The sequence below is a fragment of the Lampris incognitus genome, chromosome 1 (genome assembly GCF_029633865.1).
Source record: "Lampris incognitus isolate fLamInc1 chromosome 1, fLamInc1.hap2, whole genome shotgun sequence".
In the NCBI taxonomy this organism is placed as follows: Eukaryota; Metazoa; Chordata; class Actinopteri; order Lampriformes; family Lampridae; genus Lampris; species Lampris incognitus.
The window spans coordinates 74183084-74201306 of NC_079211.1; positions in this window are offsets into that span (position 1 = coordinate 74183084).

Below are 18223 nucleotides of genomic sequence, written 5' to 3' on the forward strand. Positions count from 1 at the left end.
CAGTGTGTTGCTGCTGAAGCTAAAGACTTCCAGACTAATGTTTTCGTTGCTAGCGAGCTGAGGCAGTGTGTCGCTGCTGGAGCTAAAGACTCCCGGGCTATCGTTTTCGTTGCTAGCTAGCAGAGGCAGTGTGTCACTGCTGGAGCTAAAGACTTCCGGACTAACGTTTTCATTGCTAGCGAGCTGAGGCAGTGTGTCGCTGCTGGAGCTAAAGACTCCCGGACTAACGTTTTCGTTGCTAGCGAGCTGAGGCAGTGTGTCGCTGCTGGAGCTAAAGACTCCCGGGCTAATGTTTTCAATGCTACCGAGCTGAGGCAGTGTGTCGCTGCTGAAGCTAAAGATCTTCCGGACTAATGTTTTCGTTGCTAGCGAGCTGAGGCAGTGTGTCGCTGCTGAAGTTAAAGACTTCTGGACTATCGTATTCGTTGCTAGCGAGCTGAGGCAGTGTGTCGCTGCTGAAGCTAAAGACTTGCGGACTAACGTTTTCATTGCTAGCGAGCTGAGGCAGTGTGTCGCTGCTGGAGCTAAAGACTCCCGGGCAAATGTTTTCATTGCTAGCGAGCTGAGGCAGTGTGTCGCTGCTGAAGCTAAAGACTTCCCTACTAATGTTTTCGTTGCTAGCGAGCTGAGGCAGTGCGTCGCTGCTGGAGCTAAAGACTCCCGGACTAACGTTTTCGTTGCTAGCGAGCTGATGCAGTGCGTCGCTGCTGGAGCTAAAGACTGCCGGGCTAATGTCATCATTGCTAGCTAGCTGAGGCAGTGTGTCGCTGCTGAAGCTAAAGACTTCCAGACTAATGTTTTCGTTGCTAGCGAGCTGAGGCAGTGTGTCGCTGCTGAAGCTAAAGACTTCCGGACTAATGTTTTCGTTGCTAGCGAGCTGAGGCAGTGTGTCGCTGCTGGAGCTAAAGACTAACGGACTAACGTTTTCGTTGCTAGCGAGCTGATGCAGTGTGTCGCTGCTGGAGCTAAAGACTGCCGGGCTAATGTCACCATTGCTAGCGAGCAGAGGCAGTGTGTTGCTGCTGAAGCTAAAGACTTCCAGACTAATGTTTTCGTTGCTAGCGAGCTGAGGCAGTGTGTCGCTGCTGGAAAGACTTCTGAACTAACGTATTCGTTGCTAGCGAGCTGAGGCAGTGTGTCGCTGCTGGAGCTAAAGACTCCCGGGCTAACGTTTTCGTTGCTAGCTAGCTGAGTCAGTGTGTCGCTGCTGGAGGTAAAAACTCCCGGGCTAATGTTTTCATTGCTAGCGAGCAGAGGCAGTGTGTCGCTGCTGGAGGTAAAGACGTCCGGGCTAACGTTTTCATTGCTAGCGAGCTGAGGCAGTGTGTCCCTGCCCGAGCTAAAGACTCCCGGGCTAACGTTTTCATTGCTAGCTAGCAGAGGCAGTGTGTCGCTGCTGGAGCTAAAGACTCCTGGAATAATGTTTTCGTTGCTAGCGAGCTGAGGCAGTGTGTCGCTGCTGGAAAGACTTCTGGACTAACGTTTTCGTTGCTAGCGAGCTGAGGCAGTGTGTCGCTGTTGAAGCTAAAGACTTCCGGACTAACGTTTTCATTGCTAGCGAGCTGAGGCAGTGTGTCGCTGCTGAAGCTAAAGACTTCCAGACTAATGTTTTCGTTGCTAGCGAGCTGAGGCAGTGTGTCGCTGCTGGAAAGACTTCTGGACTAACGTATTCGTTGCTAGCGAGCTGAGGCAGTGTGTCGCTGCTGAAGCTAAAGACTACCGGACTAACGTTTTCATTGCTATCTAGCTGAGGCAGTGTGTCGCTGCTGGAGCTACAGACTCCCGGGCTAACGTTTTCGTTGCTAGCGAGCTGAGGCAGTGTGTCGCTGCTGGAGCTAAAGACTCCCGGGCTAATGTTTTCATTGCTAGCGAGCTGAGGCAGTGTGTCGCTGCTGGAGCTAAAGACTCCCGGGCTATCGTTTTCGTTGCTAGCTAGCAGAGGCAGTGTGTCGCTGCTGGAGCTAAAGACTTCCGCACTAACGTTTTCATTGCTAGCGAGCTGAGGCAGTGTGTCGCTGCTGGAGCTAAAGACTCCCGGACTAACGTTTTCGTTGCTAGCGAGCTGAGGCAGTGTGTCGCTGCTGGAGCTAAAGACTCCCGGGCTAATGTTTTCAATGCTACCGAGCTGAGGCAGTGTGTCGCTGCTGAAGCTAAAGATCTTCCGGACTAATGTTTTCGTTGCTAGCGAGCTGAGGCAGTGTGTCGCTGCTGAAGTTAAAGACTTCTGGACTATCGTATTCGTTGCTAGCGAGCTGAGGCAGTGTGTCGCTGCTGAAGCTAAAGACTTCCGGACTAACGTTTTCATTGCTAGCGAGCTGAGGCAGTGTGTCGGTGCTGGAGCTAAAGACTCCCGGGCAAATGTTTTCATTGCTAGCGAGCTGAGGCAGTGTGTCGCTGCTGAAGCTAAAGACTTCCGGACTAATGTTTTCGTTGCTAGCGAGCTGAGGCAGTGTGTCGCTGCTGGAGCTAAAGACTCCCGGACTAACGTTTTCGTTGCTAGCGAGCTGATGCAGTGCGTCGCTGCTGGAGCTAAAGACTGCCGGGCTAATGTCATCATTGCTAGCTAGCTGAGGCAGTGCGTCGCTGCTGGAGCTAAAGACTCCCGGACTAACGTTTTCGTTGCTAGCGAGCTGATGCAGTGCGTCGCTGCTGGAGCTAAAGACTGCCGGGCTAATGTCATCATTGCTAGCTAGCTGAGGCAGTGTGTCGCTGCTGAAGCTAAAGACTTCCAGACTAATGTTTTCGTTGCTAGCGAGCTGAGGCAGTGTGTCGCTGCTGAAGCTAAAGACTTCCGGACTAATGTTTTCGTTGCTAGCGAGCTGAGGCAGTGTGTCGCTGCTGGAGCTAAAGACTAACGGACTAACGTTTTCGTTGCTAGCGAGCTGATGCAGTGTGTCGCTGCTGGAGCTAAAGACTGCCGGGCTAATGTCACCATTGCTAGCGAGCAGAGGCAGTGTGTTGCTGCTGAAGCTAAAGACTTCCAGACTAATGTTTTCGTTGCTAGTGAGCTGAGGCAGTGTGTCGCTGCTGGAAAGACTTCTGAACTAACGTATTCGTTGCTAGCGAGCTGAGGCAGTGTGTCGCTGCTGGAGCTAAAGACTCCCGGGCTAACGTTTTCGTTGCTAGCTAGCTGAGTCAGTGTGTCGCTGCTGGAGGTAAAAACTCCCGGGCTAATGTTTTCATTGCTAGCGAGCAGAGGCAGTGTGTCGCTGCTGGAGGTAAAGACGTCCGGGCTAACGTTTTCATTGCTAGCGAGCTGAGGCAGTGTGTCCCTGCCCGAGCTAAAGACTCCCGGGCTAACGTTTTCATTGCTAGCTAGCAGAGGCAGTGTGTCGCTGCTGGAGCTAAAGACTCCTGGAATAATGTTTTCGTTGCTAGCGAGCTGAGGCAGTGTGTCGCTGCTGGAAAGACTTCTGGACTAACGTTTTCGTTGCTAGCGAGCTGAGGCAGTGTGTCGCTGTTGAAGCTAAAGACTTCCGGACTAACGTTTTCATTGCTAGCGAGCTGAGGCAGTGTGTCGCTGCTGAAGCTAAAGACTTCCAGACTAATGTTTTCGTTGCTAGCGAGCTGAGGCAGTGTGTCGCTGCTGGAAAGACTTCTGGACTAACGTATTCGTTGCTAGCGAGCTGAGGCAGTGTGTCGCTGCTGAAGCTAAAGACTACCGGACTAACGTTTTCATTGCTATCTAGCTGAGGCAGTGTGTCGCTGCTGGAGCTACAGACTCCCGGGCTAACGTTTTCGTTGCTAGCGAGCTGAGGCAGTGTGTCGCTGCTGGAGCTAAAGACTCCCGGGCTAATGTTTTCATTGCTAGCGAGCTGAGGCAGTGTGTCGCTGCTGGAGCTAAAGACTCCCGGGCTATCGTTTTCGTTGCTAGCTAGCAGAGGCAGTGTGTCGCTGCTGGAGCTAAAGACTTCCGCACTAACGTTTTCATTGCTAGCGAGCTGAGGCAGTGTGTCGCTGCTGGAGCTAAAGACTCCCGGACTAACGTTTTCGTTGCTAGCGAGCTGAGGCAGTGTGTCGCTGCTGGAGCTAAAGACTCCCGGGCTAATGTTTTCAATGCTACCGAGCTGAGGCAGTGTGTCGCTGCTGAAGCTAAAGATCTTCCGGACTAATGTTTTCGTTGCTAGCGAGCTGAGGCAGTGTGTCGCTGCTGAAGTTAAAGACTTCTGGACTATCGTATTCGTTGCTAGCGAGCTGAGGCAGTGTGTCGCTGCTGAAGCTAAAGACTTCCGGACTAACGTTTTCATTGCTAGCGAGCTGAGGCAGTGTGTCGGTGCTGGAGCTAAAGACTCCCGGGCAAATGTTTTCATTGCTAGCGAGCTGAGGCAGTGTGTCGCTGCTGAAGCTAAAGACTTCCGGACTAATGTTTTCGTTGCTAGCGAGCTGAGGCAGTGTGTCGCTGCTGGAGCTAAAGACTCCCGGACTAACGTTTTCGTTGCTAGCGAGCTGATGCAGTGCGTCGCTGCTGGAGCTAAAGACTGCCGGGCTAATGTCATCATTGCTAGCTAGCTGAGGCAGTGTGTCGCTGCTGAAGCTAAAGACTTCCAGACTAATGTTTTCGTTGCTAGCGAGCTGAGGCAGTGTGTCGCTGCTGGAAAGACTTCTGGACTAACGTATTCGTTGCTAGCGAGCTGAGGCAGTGTGTCGCTGCTGAAGCTAAAGACTTCCGGGCTAACGTTTTCATTGCTAGCGAGCTGAGGCAGTGTGTCGCTGTTGGAGCTAAAGACTCCCGGGCTATCGTTTTCGTTGCTAGCGAGCAGAGGCAGTGTGTCGCTGCTGGAGGTAAAGACGTCCGGGCTAACGTTTTCATTGCTAGCGAGCTGAGGCAGTGTGTCCCTGCTGGAGCTAAAGACTCCCGGGCTAACGTTTTCATTGCTAGCTAGCAGAGGCAGTGTGTCGTTGCTGGAGCTAAAGACTCCTGGACTAATGTTTTCGTTGCTAGCGAGCTGAGGCAGTGTGTCGCTGCTGGAAAGACTTCTGGACTAACGTTTTCATTGCTTGCGAGCTGAGGCAGTGTGTCGCTGCTGAAGCTAAAGACTTCCGGACTAATGTTTTCGTTGCTAGCGAGCTGAGGCAGTGTGTCGCTGCTGGAGCTAAAGACTAACGGACTAACGTTTTCGTTGCTAGCGAGCTGATGCAGTGTGTCGCTGCTGGAGCTAAAGACTGCCGGGCTAATGTCACCATTGCTGGCGAGCAGAGGCAGTGTGTCGCTGCTGAAGCTAAAGACTTCCAGACTAATGTTTTCGTTGCTAGCGAGCTGAGCAGTGTGTCGCTGCTGGAAAGACTTCTGAACTAACGTATTCGTTGCTAGCGAGCTGAGGCAGTGTGTCGCTGCTGGAGCTAAAGACTCCCGGGCTAACGTTTTCGTTGCTACCTAGCTGAGTCAGTGTGTCGCTGCTGGAGGTAAAAACTCCCGGGCTAATGTTTTCATTGCTAGCGAGCAGAGGCAGTGTGTCGCTGCTGGAGGTAAAGACGTCCGGGCTAACGTTTTCATTGCTAGCGAGCTGAGGCAGTGTGTCCCTGCTGGAGCTAAAGACTCCCGGGCTAACGTTTTCATTGCTAGCTAGCAGAGGCAGTGTGTCGCTGCTGGAGCTAAAGACTCCTGGACTTATGTTTTCGTTGCTAGCGAGCTGAGGCAGTGTGTCGCTGCTGGAAAGACTTCTGGACTAACGTTTTCGTTGCTAGCGAGCTGAGGCAGTGTGTCGCTGCTGAAGCTAAAGACTTCCGGACTAACGTTTTCATTGCTAGCGAGCTGAGGCAGTGTGTCGCTGTTGGAGCTAAAGACTCCCGGGCTAACGTTTTCGTTGCTAGCTAGCAGAGGCAGTGTGTCGCTGCTGGAAAGACTTCTGGACTAACGTTTTCGTTGCTAGCGAGCTGAGGCAGTGTCGCTGCGGAAGCTAAAGACTTCCGGACTAACGTTTTCATTGCTATCTAGCTGAGGCAGTGTGTCGCTGCTGGAGCTAAAGACTCCCGGGCTAACGTTTTCGTTGCTAGCGAGCTGAGGCAGTGTGTCGCTGCTGGAGCTAAAGACTCCCGGGCTAATGTTTTCATTGCTAGCGAGCTGAGGCAGTGTGTCGCTGCTGGAGCTAAAGACTCCAGGGCTATCGTTTTCGTTGCTAGCTAGCAGAGGCAGTGTGTCGCTGCTGGAGCTAAAGACTCCCGGGCTAACGTTTTCGTTGCTAGTGAGCTGAGGCAGTGTGTCGCTGCTGGAGCTAAAGACGTCCGGGCTAACGTTTTCATTGCTAGCGAGCTGAGGCAGTGTGTCGCTCCTGGAGCTAAAGACTCCTGGGCTATCGTTTTCGTTGCTAGCTAGCTGAGGCAGTGTGTCGCTGCTGGAACTAAAGACTTCCGGGCTAACGTTTTCATTGCTTGCGAGCTGAGGCAGTGTGTCGCTGCTGAAGCTAAAGACTTCCGGACTAATGTTTTCGTTGCTAGCGAGCTGAGGCAGTGTGCCGCTGCTGGAGCTAAAGACTAACGGACTAACGTTTTCGTTGTTAGCGAGCTGATGAAGTGTGTCGCTGCTGGAGCTAAAGACTGCCGGGCTAATGTCACCGTTGCTAGCGAGCAGAGGCAGTGTGTTGCTGCTGAAGCTAAAGACTTCCAGACTAATGTTTTCGTTGCTAGCGAGCTGAGGCAGTGTGTCGCTGCTGGAAAGACTTCTGAACTAACGTATTCGTTGCTAGCGAGCTGAGGCAGTGTGTCGCTGCTGGAGCTAAAGACTCCCGGGCTAACGTTTTCGTTGCTAGCTAGCTGAGTCAGTGTGTCGCTGCTGGAGGTAAAAACTCCCGGGCTAATGTTTTCATTGCTAGCGAGCAGAGGCAGTGTGTCGCTGCTGGAGGTAAAGACGTCCGGGCTAACGTTTTCATTGCTAGCGAGCTGAGGCAGTGTGTCCCTGCTGGAGCCAAAGACTCCCGGGCTAACGTTTTCATTGCTAGCTAGCAGAGGCAGTGTGTCGCTGCTGGAGCTAAAGACTCCTGGACTAATGTTTTCGTTGCTAGCGAGCTGAGGCAGTGTGTCGCTGCTGGAAAGACTTCTGGACTAACGTTTTCGTTGCTAGCGAGCTGAGGCAGTGTGTCGCTGCTGAAGCTAAAGACTTCCGGACTAACGTTTTCATTGCTAGCGAGCTGAGGCAGTGTGTCGCTACTGGAGCTAAAGACTCCCGGGCTAACGTTTTCGTTGCTAGCTAGCAGAGGCAGTGTGTCAGTGCTGGAAAGACTTCTGGACTAACGTTTTCGTTGCTAGCGAGCTGAGGCAGTGTCGCTGCGGAAGCTTAAGACTACCGGACTAACGTTTTCATTGCTATCTAGCTGAGGCAGTGTGTCGCTGCTGGAGCTAAAGACTCCCGGGCTAACGTTTTCGTTGCTAGCGAGCTGAGGCAGTGTGTCGCTGCTGGAGCTAAAGACTCCCGGGCTATCGTTTTCGTTGCTAGCTAGCAGAGGCAGTGTGTCACTGCTGGAGCTAAAGACTTCCGGACTAACGTTTTCATTGCTAGCGAGCTGAGGCAGTGTGTCGCTGCTGGAGCTAAAGACTCCCGGACTAACGTTTTCGTTGCTAGCGAGCTGAGGCAGTGTGTCGCTGCTGGAGCTAAAGACTCCCGGGCTAATGTTTTCAATGCTACCGAGCTGAGGCAGTGTGTCGCTGCTGAAGCTAAAGATCTTCCGGACTAATGTCTTCGTTGCTAGCGAGCTGAGGCAGTGTGTCGCTGCTGAAGTTAAAGACTTCTGGACTATCGTTTTCATTGCTAGCGAGCTGAGGCAGTGTGTCGGTGCTGGAGCTAAAGACTCCCGGGCAAATGTTTTCATTGCTAGCGAGCTGAGGCAGTGTGTCGCTGCTGAAGCTAAAGACTTCCGGACTAATGTTTTCGTTGCTAGCGAGCTGAGGCAGTGTGTCGCTGCTGGAGCTAAAGACTCCCGGACTAACGTTTTCGTTGCTAGCGAGCTGATGCAGTGCGTCGCTGCTGGAGCTAAAGACTGCCGGGCTAATGTCATCATTGCTAGCTAGCTGAGGCAGTGTGTCGCTGCTGAAGCTAAAGACTTCCAGACTAATGTTTTCGTTGCTAGCGAGCTGAGGCAGTGTGTCGCTGCTGGAAAGACTTCTGGACTAACGTATTTGTTGCTAGCGAGCTGAGGCAGGGTGTCGCTGCTGAAGCTAAAGACTTCCGGGCTAACGTTTTCATTGCTAGCGAGCTGAGGCAGTGTGTCGCTGTTGGAGCTAAAGACTCCCGGGCTATCGTTTTCGTTGCTAGCGAGCAGAGGCAGTGTGTCGCTGCTGGAGGTAAAGACGTCCGGGCTAACGTTTTCATTGCTAGCGAGCTGAGGCAGTGTGTCCCTGCTGGAGCTAAAGACTCCCGGGCTAACGTTTTCATTGCTAGCTAGCAGAGGCAGTGTGTCGTTGCTGGAGCTAAAGACTCCTGGACTAATGTTTTCGTTGCTAGCGAGCTGAGGCAGTGTGTCGCTGCTGGAAAGACTTCTGGACTAACGTTTTCATTGCTTGCGAGCTGAGGCAGTGTGTCGCTGCTGAAGCTAAAGACTTCCGGACTAATGTTTTCGTTGCTAGCGAGCTGAGGCAGTGTGTCGCTGCTGGAGCTAAAGACTAACGGACTAACGTTTTCGTTGCTAGCGAGCTGATGCAGTGTGTCGCTGCTGGAGCTAAAGACTGCCGGGCTAATGTCACCATTGCTGGCGAGCAGAGGCAGTGTGTCGCTGCTGAAGCTAAAGACTTCCAGACTAATGTTTTCGTTGCTAGCGAGCTGAGCAGTGTGTCGCTGCTGGAAAGACTTCTGAACTAACGTATTCGTTGCTAGCGAGCTGAGGCAGTGTGTCGCTGCTGGAGCTAAAGACTCCCGGGCTAACGTTTTCGTTGCTACCTAGCTGAGTCAGTGTGTCGCTGCTGGAGGTAAAAACTCCCGGGCTAATGTTTTCATTGCTAGCGAGCAGAGGCAGTGTGTCGCTGCTGGAGGTAAAGACGTCCGGGCTAACGTTTTCATTGCTAGCGAGCTGAGGCAGTGTGTCCCTGCTGGAGCTAAAGACTCCCGGGCTAACGTTTTCATTGCTAGCTAGCAGAGGCAGTGTGTCGCTGCTGGAGCTAAAGACTCCTGGACTTATGTTTTCGTTGCTAGCGAGCTGAGGCAGTGTGTCGCTGCTGGAAAGACTTCTGGACTAACGTTTACGTTGCTAGCGAGCTGAGGCAGTGTGTCGCTGCTGAAGCTAAAGACTTCCGGACTAACGTTTTCATTGCTAGCGAGCTGAGGCAGTGTGTCGCTGTTGGAGCTAAAGACTCCCGGGCTAACGTTTTCGTTGCTAGCTAGCAGAGGCAGTGTGTCGCTGCTGGAAAGACTTCTGGACTAACGTTTTCGTTGCTAGCGAGCTGAGGCAGTGTCGCTGCGGAAGCTAAAGACTTCCGGACTAACGTTTTCATTGCTATCTAGCTGAGGCAGTGTGTCGCTGCTGGAGCTAAAGACTCCCGGGCTAACGTTTTCGTTGCTAGCGAGCTGAGGCAGTGTGTCGCTGCTGGAGCTAAAGACTCCCGGGCTAATGTTTTCATTGCTAGCGAGCTGAGGCAGTGTGTCGCTGCTGGAGCTAAAGACTCCAGGGCTATCGTTTTCGTTGCTAGCTAGCAGAGGCAGTGTGTCGCTGCTGGAGCTAAAGACTCCCGGGCTAACGTTTTCGTTGCTAGTGAGCTGAGGCAGTGTGTCGCTGCTGGAGCTAAAGACGTCCGGGCTAACGTTTTCATTGCTAGCGAGCTGAGGCAGTGTGTCGCTCCTGGAGCTAAAGACTCCTGGGCTATCGTTTTCGTTGCTAGCTAGCTGAGGCAGTGTGTCGCTGCTGGAACTAAAGACTTCCGGGCTAACGTTTTCATTGCTTGCGAGCTGAGGCAGTGTGTCGCTGCTGAAGCTAAAGACTTCCGGACTAATGTTTTCGTTGCTAGCGAGCTGAGGCAGTGTGCCGCTGCTGGAGCTAAAGACTAACGGACTAACGTTTTCGTTGTTAGCGAGCTGATGAAGTGTGTCGCTGCTGGAGCTAAAGACTGCCGGGCTAATGTCACCATTGCTAGCGAGCAGAGGCAGTGTGTTGCTGCTGAAGCTAAAGACTTCCAGACTAATGTTTTCGTTGCTAGCGAGCTGAGGCAGTGTGTCGCTGCTGGAAAGACTTCTGAACTAACGTATTCGTTGCTAGCGAGCTGAGGCAGTGTGTCGCTGCTGGAGCTAAAAACTCCCGGGCTAACGTTTTCGTTGCTAGCTAGCTGAGTCAGTGTGTCGCTGCTGGAGGTAAAAACTCCCGGGCTAATGTTTTCATTGCTAGCGAGCAGAGGCAGTGTGTCGCTGCTGGAGGTAAAGACGTCCGGGCTAACGTTTTCATTGCTAGCGAGCTGAGGCAGTGTGTCCCTGCTGGAGCTAAAGACTCCCGGGCTAACGTTTTCATTGCTAGCTAGCAGAGGCAGTGTGTCGCTGCTGGAGCTAAAGACTCCTGGACTAATGTTTTCGTTGCTAGCGAGCTGAGGCAGTGTGTCGCTGCTGGAAAGACTTCTGGACTAACGTTTTCGTTGCTAGCGAGCTGAGGCAGTGTGTCGCTGCTGAAGCTAAAGACTTCCGGACTAACGTTTTCATTGCTAGCGAGCTGAGGCAGTGTGTCGCTACTGGAGCTAAAGACTCCCGGGCTAACGTTTTCGTTGCTAGCTAGCAGAGGCAGTGTGTCAGTGCTGGAAAGACTTCTGGACTAACGTTTTCGTTGCTAGCGAGCTGAGGCAGTGTCGCTGCGGAAGCTTAAGACTACCGGACTAACGTTTTCATTGCTATCTAGCTGAGGCAGTGTGTCGCTGCTGGAGCTAAAGACTCCCGGGCTAACGTTTTCGTTGCTAGCGAGCTGAGGCAGTGTGTCGCTGCTGGAGCTAAAGACTCCCGGGCTATCGTTTTCGTTGCTAGCTAGCAGAGGCAGTGTGTCACTGCTGGAGCTAAAGACTTCCGGACTAACGTTTTCATTGCTAGCGAGCTGAGGCAGTGTGTCGCTGCTGGAGCTAAAGACTCCCGGACTAACGTTTTCGTTGCTAGCGAGCTGAGGCAGTGTGTCGCTGCTGGAGCTAAAGACTCCCGGGCTAATGTTTTCAATGCTACCGAGCTGAGGCAGTGTGTCGCTGCTGAAGCTAAAGATCTTCCGGACTAATGTTTTCGTTGCTAGCGAGCTGAGGCAGTGTGTCGCTGCTGAAGTTAAAGACTTCTGGACTATCGTATTCGTTGCTAGCGAGCTGAGGCAGTGTGTCGCTGCTGAAGCTAAAGACTTCCGGACTAACGTTTTCATTGCTAGCGAGCTGAGGCAGTGTGTCGCTGCTGGAGCTAAAGACTCCCGGGCAAATGTTTTCATTGCTAGCGAGCTGAGGCAGTGTGTCGCTGCTGAAGCTAAAGACTTCCGGACTAATGTTTTCGTTGCTAGCGAGCTGAGGCAGTGCGTCGCTGCTGGAGCTAAAGACTCCCGGACTAACGTTTTCGTTGCTAGCGAGCTGATGCAGTGCGTCGCTGCTGGAGCTAAAGACTGCCGGGCTAATGTCATCATTGCTAGCTAGCTGAGGCAGTGTGTCGCTGCTGAAGCTAAAGACTTCCAGACTAATGTTTTCGTTGCTAGCGAGCTGAGGCAGTGTGTCGCTGCTGGAAAGACTTCTGGACTAACGTATTCGTTGCTAGCGAGCTGAGGCAGTGTGTCGCTGCCGAAGCTAAAGACTTCCGGGCTAACGTTTTCATTGCTAGCGAGCTGAGGCAGTGTGTCGCTGTTGGAGCTAAAGACTCCCGGGCTATCGTTTTCGTTGCTAGCGAGCAGAGGCAGTGTGTCGCTGCTGGAGGTAAAGACGTCCGGGCTAACGTTTTCATTGCTAGCGAGCTGAGGCAGTGTGTCCCTGCTGGAGCTAAAGACTCCCGGGCTAACGTTTTCATTGCTAGCTAGCAGAGGCAGTGTGTCGTTGCTGGAGCTAAAGACTCCTGGACTAATGTTTTCGTTGCTAGCGAGCTGAGGCAGTGTGTCGCTGCTGGAAAGACTTCTGGACTAACGTTTTTGTTGCTAGCGAGCTGAGGCAGTGTGTCGCTGCTGAAGCTAAAGACTTCCGGACTAACGTTTTCATTGCTAGCGAGCTGAGGCAGTGTGTCGCTGCTGGAGCTAAAGACTCCCGGGCTAACGTTTTCGTTGCTAGCTAGCAAAGGCAGTGTGTCGCTGCTGGAGAGACTTCTGGCTAACGTTTTCGTTGCTAGTGAGCTGAGGCAGTGTCGCTGCGGAAGCTAAAGACTTCCGGACTAACGTTTTCATTGCTATCTAGCTGAGGCAGTGTGTCGCTGCTGGAGCTAAAGACTCCCGGGCTAATGTTTTCGTTGCTAGCGAGCTGAGGCAGTGTGTCGCTGCTGGAGCTAAAGACTCCAGGGCTATCGTTTTCGTTGCTAGCTAGCAGAGGCAGTGTGTCGCTGCTGGAGCTAAAGACTCCCGGGCTAACGTTTTCGTTGCTAGTGAGCTGAGGCAGTGTGTCGCTGCTGGAGCTAAAGACGTCCGGGCTAACGTTTTCATTGCTAGCGAGCTGAGGCAGTGTGTCGCTCCTGGAGCTAAAGACTCTCGGGCTATCGTTTTCGTTGCTAGCTAGCTGAGGCAGTGTGTCGCTGCTGGAACTAAAGACTTCCGGGCTAACGTTTTCATTGCTTGCGAGCTGAGGCAGTGTGTCGCTGCTGGAGCTAAAGACTTCCGGGCTAACGTTTTCGCTGCTAGTTAGTAAAGGCTGTGCATTGTTGCAACCGATGATAGACGTTGCCAGGTTATCGTTACTACTACAATTTTCTGCTGCTTGGCAATTTTTGCCGCATACTTTTCACTGATACAACCTAACTAATAGTGGGTCAGGTAAAAGTTAATTCTACCGTTTTTAACCTTTACTTTTAATTTGTAATTTGATTTTTTAATTTGTGATACTGGGCTATACAAATAAAATTGACGAGAAAAACTAATCTTGAATCTCTGTAACGAAAGCCACCTGCTCTCTATGCCCACTTAATACTGCTGTATTAAATCTTCCTGAAGACAATACATCCTATTGTTAAGGATATTCACTATGCTATTGCCTGATGAACATGTGCATCAACATGCGTCCCAACAGCATGTGTACATGTGAGCAGCTTCCTGTCTGCCAGCATCTAACCTGAGTCAGCATGCCCAGGCTGCCTAAGACAACATTTGTATAGTTCCTACACTGAGTGCATGTCCAGGCATGCCTGGACTGACCAAAACAGTTTGCTTTGTGGGCAATATACTAGTAGACATAAAATGTAACCTATTTTTCTGATTTTCCCGTCATATCTACAAAACGGTATGCGATAGGAACATGTCAAGGTGATTTTCGTGGTCATCAGCCCAAAATCCATAAAATACACCCAAAGGTTTTCAGCGAGCAAAATCTTCGTTGTCCAGTGTAACTGATCAGCTCGAATCTCCAGGTGACCAGATGAAAATGGGCGAAATTCGGCACAGCGGAGCTTGGTGTGGGTGTGGTAGCGTGGCCTCCAGTAAATTACATTCAGTGTCAACGAACAGCAACAGTAAAACGCTTAAAAGTCAAAACTCAACACTATTTTTTTTCATGAACATGACAAAAGAAAGAAAGCCACCTTATTTTGTCATTGTAGGGTACAATGAATGTATTTTCTGCATTTAACCCATCCTATTGTATAGGAGCAGTGGGCAGCTGCAGCACCCGGGGACCAACTGCAGTTCTTCTTTCCACTGCCTTGCTCATGGGCACAGGCAGGAGTATTTGACACCACATCCTTGGGGAAGCCGTGTAGGCGAAACATATTATGTAACATAACCACGGCCATTTCCTTGGCCGAGGGCAGCTTGGGTTGGGGAATAAAGTAAACCATCTTGGAGAACCTGTCGACTACTGTGAGTATGGTGGTGTTACCCTCTGGGGAGGGGGGGGGCGTCCAGTGACCACTTCCACAGAGATGTCGGACCAGGGCCGGCGTGGCACAGGAATAGGGTGGAGTAGACCAGGAGCTGGGCGACGGGAAACCTTGTTGCGGGTACAGACGGGACAAGCTGCCAGATACTCAGACACCTTGTCCATTGCTGGCCACAAAACCGCTGACGGATGACAAACATTGTTCGGGATACTCCAGGGTGGCAGGAGATCTGAGAGGCGTGAGCCCAGTGGATGACCTGAGAACGGAGGGCAGTGGGAACAAACAACCGGTTCAGCAGGCAGGCGGCCGGAATGACACAGGTAGTGTTTACTTCACTAACTTTCTTTTCAATGTCCCATTTAAAAGAGCCCACAACACAGGGAAGGATAGGTGATGGATCTTTAAGCAGATTTTCAGAGTGAAACAGGCGTGATAAGGCATCAGGTCTGGTGTTTCTAGAGCCAGGTCTGTAGGACAGAGTAAAGTGGAAACGATTGCAAAACACAGCCCACCTTGCTTGACGAGAGTTAAGTCTCTTGGCTGATCCAACTTTTTAATGGTCGGTCCAGACCAGGAATGGTTGTGAGGCTCCTTCTAACCAGTGTCTCCACTCTTCTAAAGCCACTGTTATGGCCAGCAGCTCACGGTTGCCCACGTCGTAGTTCTTCTCTGCTGAGGACAACTTACGGAAGAGGAAAAGCACAGGGATGCAATTCATTGTCTGTAGCTGACCTTTGGGGAAGCACTCCCCCCAACCCGACGTCAGAAGCGTCTACCTCGACCACAAACTGACGGCGGGCGACGGCGGGCGTCAGGCTGTATGAGGACAGGGGCTGCGGAGAAACAAGTCTTTGGGTTTTTTAAAAGCTGCGTCGGCTTGAGGGGACCACTGGAAGGCAGACTGAGGAGAGGTTAGCGCATACAGAGGGGAAGCAACAGAGCTGAAGTTGCGAATGAACTTTCTGTAAAAATTAGCGAACCCCAGAAAGCGGTGCACATCTTTGCGATTGGAAGAAGGCCAATAAACTACAGCACTAACCTTTTCACAGTCCATTTCAATCTTTCCTTCTGCCAGATCTGTGAAACTCACATTTTTCGGCTTTTACGTACAGATGGTGCTGAAGGAGGCGCTGGAGGACCTTGCGAACATAAGTTAGTTCATCGAGCCGGGGAGGGGGGGGCAAGATATCATCCAAGTACACAAACACAAAACATTCAACATGTCTCGAAGAATTTCGTTCACTAGGGACTGAAAGACTGCTGGGGCATTAGTGAGCCCGAAGGGCATAACCAGGTACTCACAGTGTCGGCTGGGAGTGTTGAAAGCCGTTTTCCATTCTCCCCCCGCCCTTATCCTAACCATATGGTTAAGCATTTCTTAGATCTAATTTGGAGAACAGTTTAGTACCATGTAACAGTTCGAAAGCAGAGGAAATCAAAGGGGGTACCTGTTGTGGACAGTAATTTCATTCAATCCCTGGTAGTCAATGCAGGGTCTCAGGGACTTGTCCTTCTCAATGAAGAAATATCCAGCTCCTGCTGGAGAGGAGGATGGACGGATGATGCCTGCTGCAAATGACTCCTCCACACATTTTTTCATCACCTGCGTGTCCGGACCTGATAGCGAATAGAGTCGTCCCTTGGGGGGCGAAGCCCCCGGCAGCAAGTCTATGGGGCAATCATAGGGTCGATGAGGGGGAGGAGAAGTAGCCTTGGTCTTACTGAAGACCTTTCGGAGGTCGTGGTAACAACCCGGAACCAGAGAAAGGTCCTGGGTCTCAAGAGTCTGTAGGGGTAGACTGAAGAACAGGGGCGGCACAAGAGGACAATGGTAAAGAGGGTGACACACTTTTGAGACAGTTAGTAGCGCAAAAATGTCCCCAAGAGAGGATCTGACCAGTGGACCAGTCTATATGGGGATTGCGTTGTGACAGCCAGGGGAAGCCTAGGATGATTGACTGTTGAGGAGTGTTGAAAACGTGAAACTGATCCTTTCAGTGTGCGAATCAGGTAAAGACAGTGTAATAGATTGGGTGCGGTGTGTCACCTTGCAGATAATTCTTCCATCAATGGTGCTGGCTTCGAGTGGTTGTTGAAGACGGAAAAGCTTGAGAGCTAATTGTTGTGTAGTTCATGAGCTTGGCATCTGAACCGGAATCAATCAAGACAGTTTGTTCAGTGGAGTTTGAAGGGGTGGCAAAGTAACTTTAGACTGAATATGAGAGGAGCTGAAAACAGTCTGAGTTCTGCTCAAGAGACCTCTCACCTAAACCGGGGCTCGCTCTTTTTCTCAGCTGGCAGATGGCAATGGAATGCCTCGAGAGCCCGCAGTACAGGCAGCGTCCTTCTGTCATGCGTCGTTCTTTCCTCGGGAGTAAGTAGAGTACGCCCGAGCTGCAAAGGTTCCTCTGGAACAGAAGAGGGCGCCGTAGGATGCTCAGGTGAATTACGCGTCCATGAAGAGGAGGATGGAGCGCTCGGGAGCCCCTGCTGGCGAGGCGGCAAACAGCGGGAACGAGACTGTCCTCTTTCTCTGTTTAGGAGTCTTTTATCAATCTTGATACACAGGGTGACGAGGGAATCCAGGTCAGCAGGTAAGTCGAGGGGAGCCAGATGGTATTTGAGGGGCTCAGATAAGCATCCAGGAAGGCGTCAAAAAGAACCAACTGATTCCAGTTGCTCTCGGCTGCCAGTGTGTGGAATTCTATGGCGTAGCCCGAAACCCGCTGACGGCCCTGACTAAGCCTCACCAGAGCCCTGACCGCCTCTCGACCTGGCGCCAGATGCCATTCCCGAGTGCGTAGTTTATTCTTCGTTACTGCATAACATAAAACACAGTGTACTGCAATATCAGTAAAGCCACAGCGCCATCTATAGACTAGGCTGTATCAGTACATCTTCCCTTTTTTTAGAGAACAAATAAGCCTAGTTGAATACACGGTTAAACTATAACACAAAGTAAGTGCTATTAACATTCTTCATAACTCAGTAAACCATAATATGCTCCAGATTTGACCAAGTGACAATAACTTGAAAACAAAATGAAATTATCCCCATACACTTACTGTATAATGAGGTTTACAGCAAATTATAAGAAATCTGTTGTGGTTACACCGCCCCGAGCTGCCTCCCCGGCATGTTCAAGCCACTCCCCCAGCTCGGACGTGCCGGAAACATCCGAGTGCTCGGCTCGCGCTCTGAGGAGACGAGCGCTGCGCTGCACCAGGTGTTTGCCATCTTCCATCAGGCACACCTGCGGTAATCAGGCAGCCCTCTACAAGAAGCCTCCCAGAACGTCTCTCCGGGCTTCGACGTACTGAACCCTGCGACTCTCCCTCCGCGACTTCCACGGCTCCCTCGTCCCCAGCGACCTTCACGTTTTTCCCCGGACCTCTCCATTGATCTTCCTCCGTGTGTCTCTCTACCTGGACCCCTCCTTTCGGACTTGACTCCCTGGATCTCGGACCCGAACTTCCTCGGACAACCCCTTGCTCTACCGATTCGGACTTTGGTAGCCAGGCGCACATCGTCTCAACAACACCAGCCTGAGACTCACCTGTCATTATCCCCCGTGGCAGTTTTGTTTGTTTTTCTTCTCTGCATTAAATCGCCCTTCGGGTTATCCCGGTGCTCTGTTGTCTGTCTGTCCTTTTGGGTTTCGCTACACTGGCCTCTGGTCTTCATTCGTGAAACGTAACAGAACGTCGAAGCCAGAATGAGCCAAAGCAAACCCGAGGGGCAGGCGGTCGCTCAGGGAGCTTTTAGCCCCTAAGCCCCAGAACCCTATAGCTCTCGAGGTAGTGGTAGAGAACCACGGCATTCAACTCACCCAATTCCATTCTGAGATTAGCACTGCCTTCTCCCGGATCACTGGAGAAATCAGCTGGCTCCAGGCAAACTCGCATACCTCGACGAGCACCCTTGCTTCACTCTCCGCGCAGATCGCTGCTCTGACTGTGGCAGTGTCCAAGATCAGCGACCACCCTGCTCTGGCCCCGGTCCCTGCCCCCAGCCCGGCCTCCGGATTCCCCGTTCCTGGTCCCGACATTCCCCCTCCTCCGAGTCAACCCCCACTGGACCCCGGTTCGAGCCTAACCTTCCCTGCTCCAAGGCCTTCGGTGGGGAGTTCGAGCTGTGCAGGGGTTTCCTTGGTCTTTGTGAGCTCCTGTTCAAACACCAGCTAGCCAGGTATAGGACAGGAGAGACCAAGGTAGCCCTTGTTACGTCCCTCCTCACTGGCAAAGCCCTCAGCTGGGCCATAGCGGCGGTTGGCCATACCGAGCGGCTCGCCTCGGACTA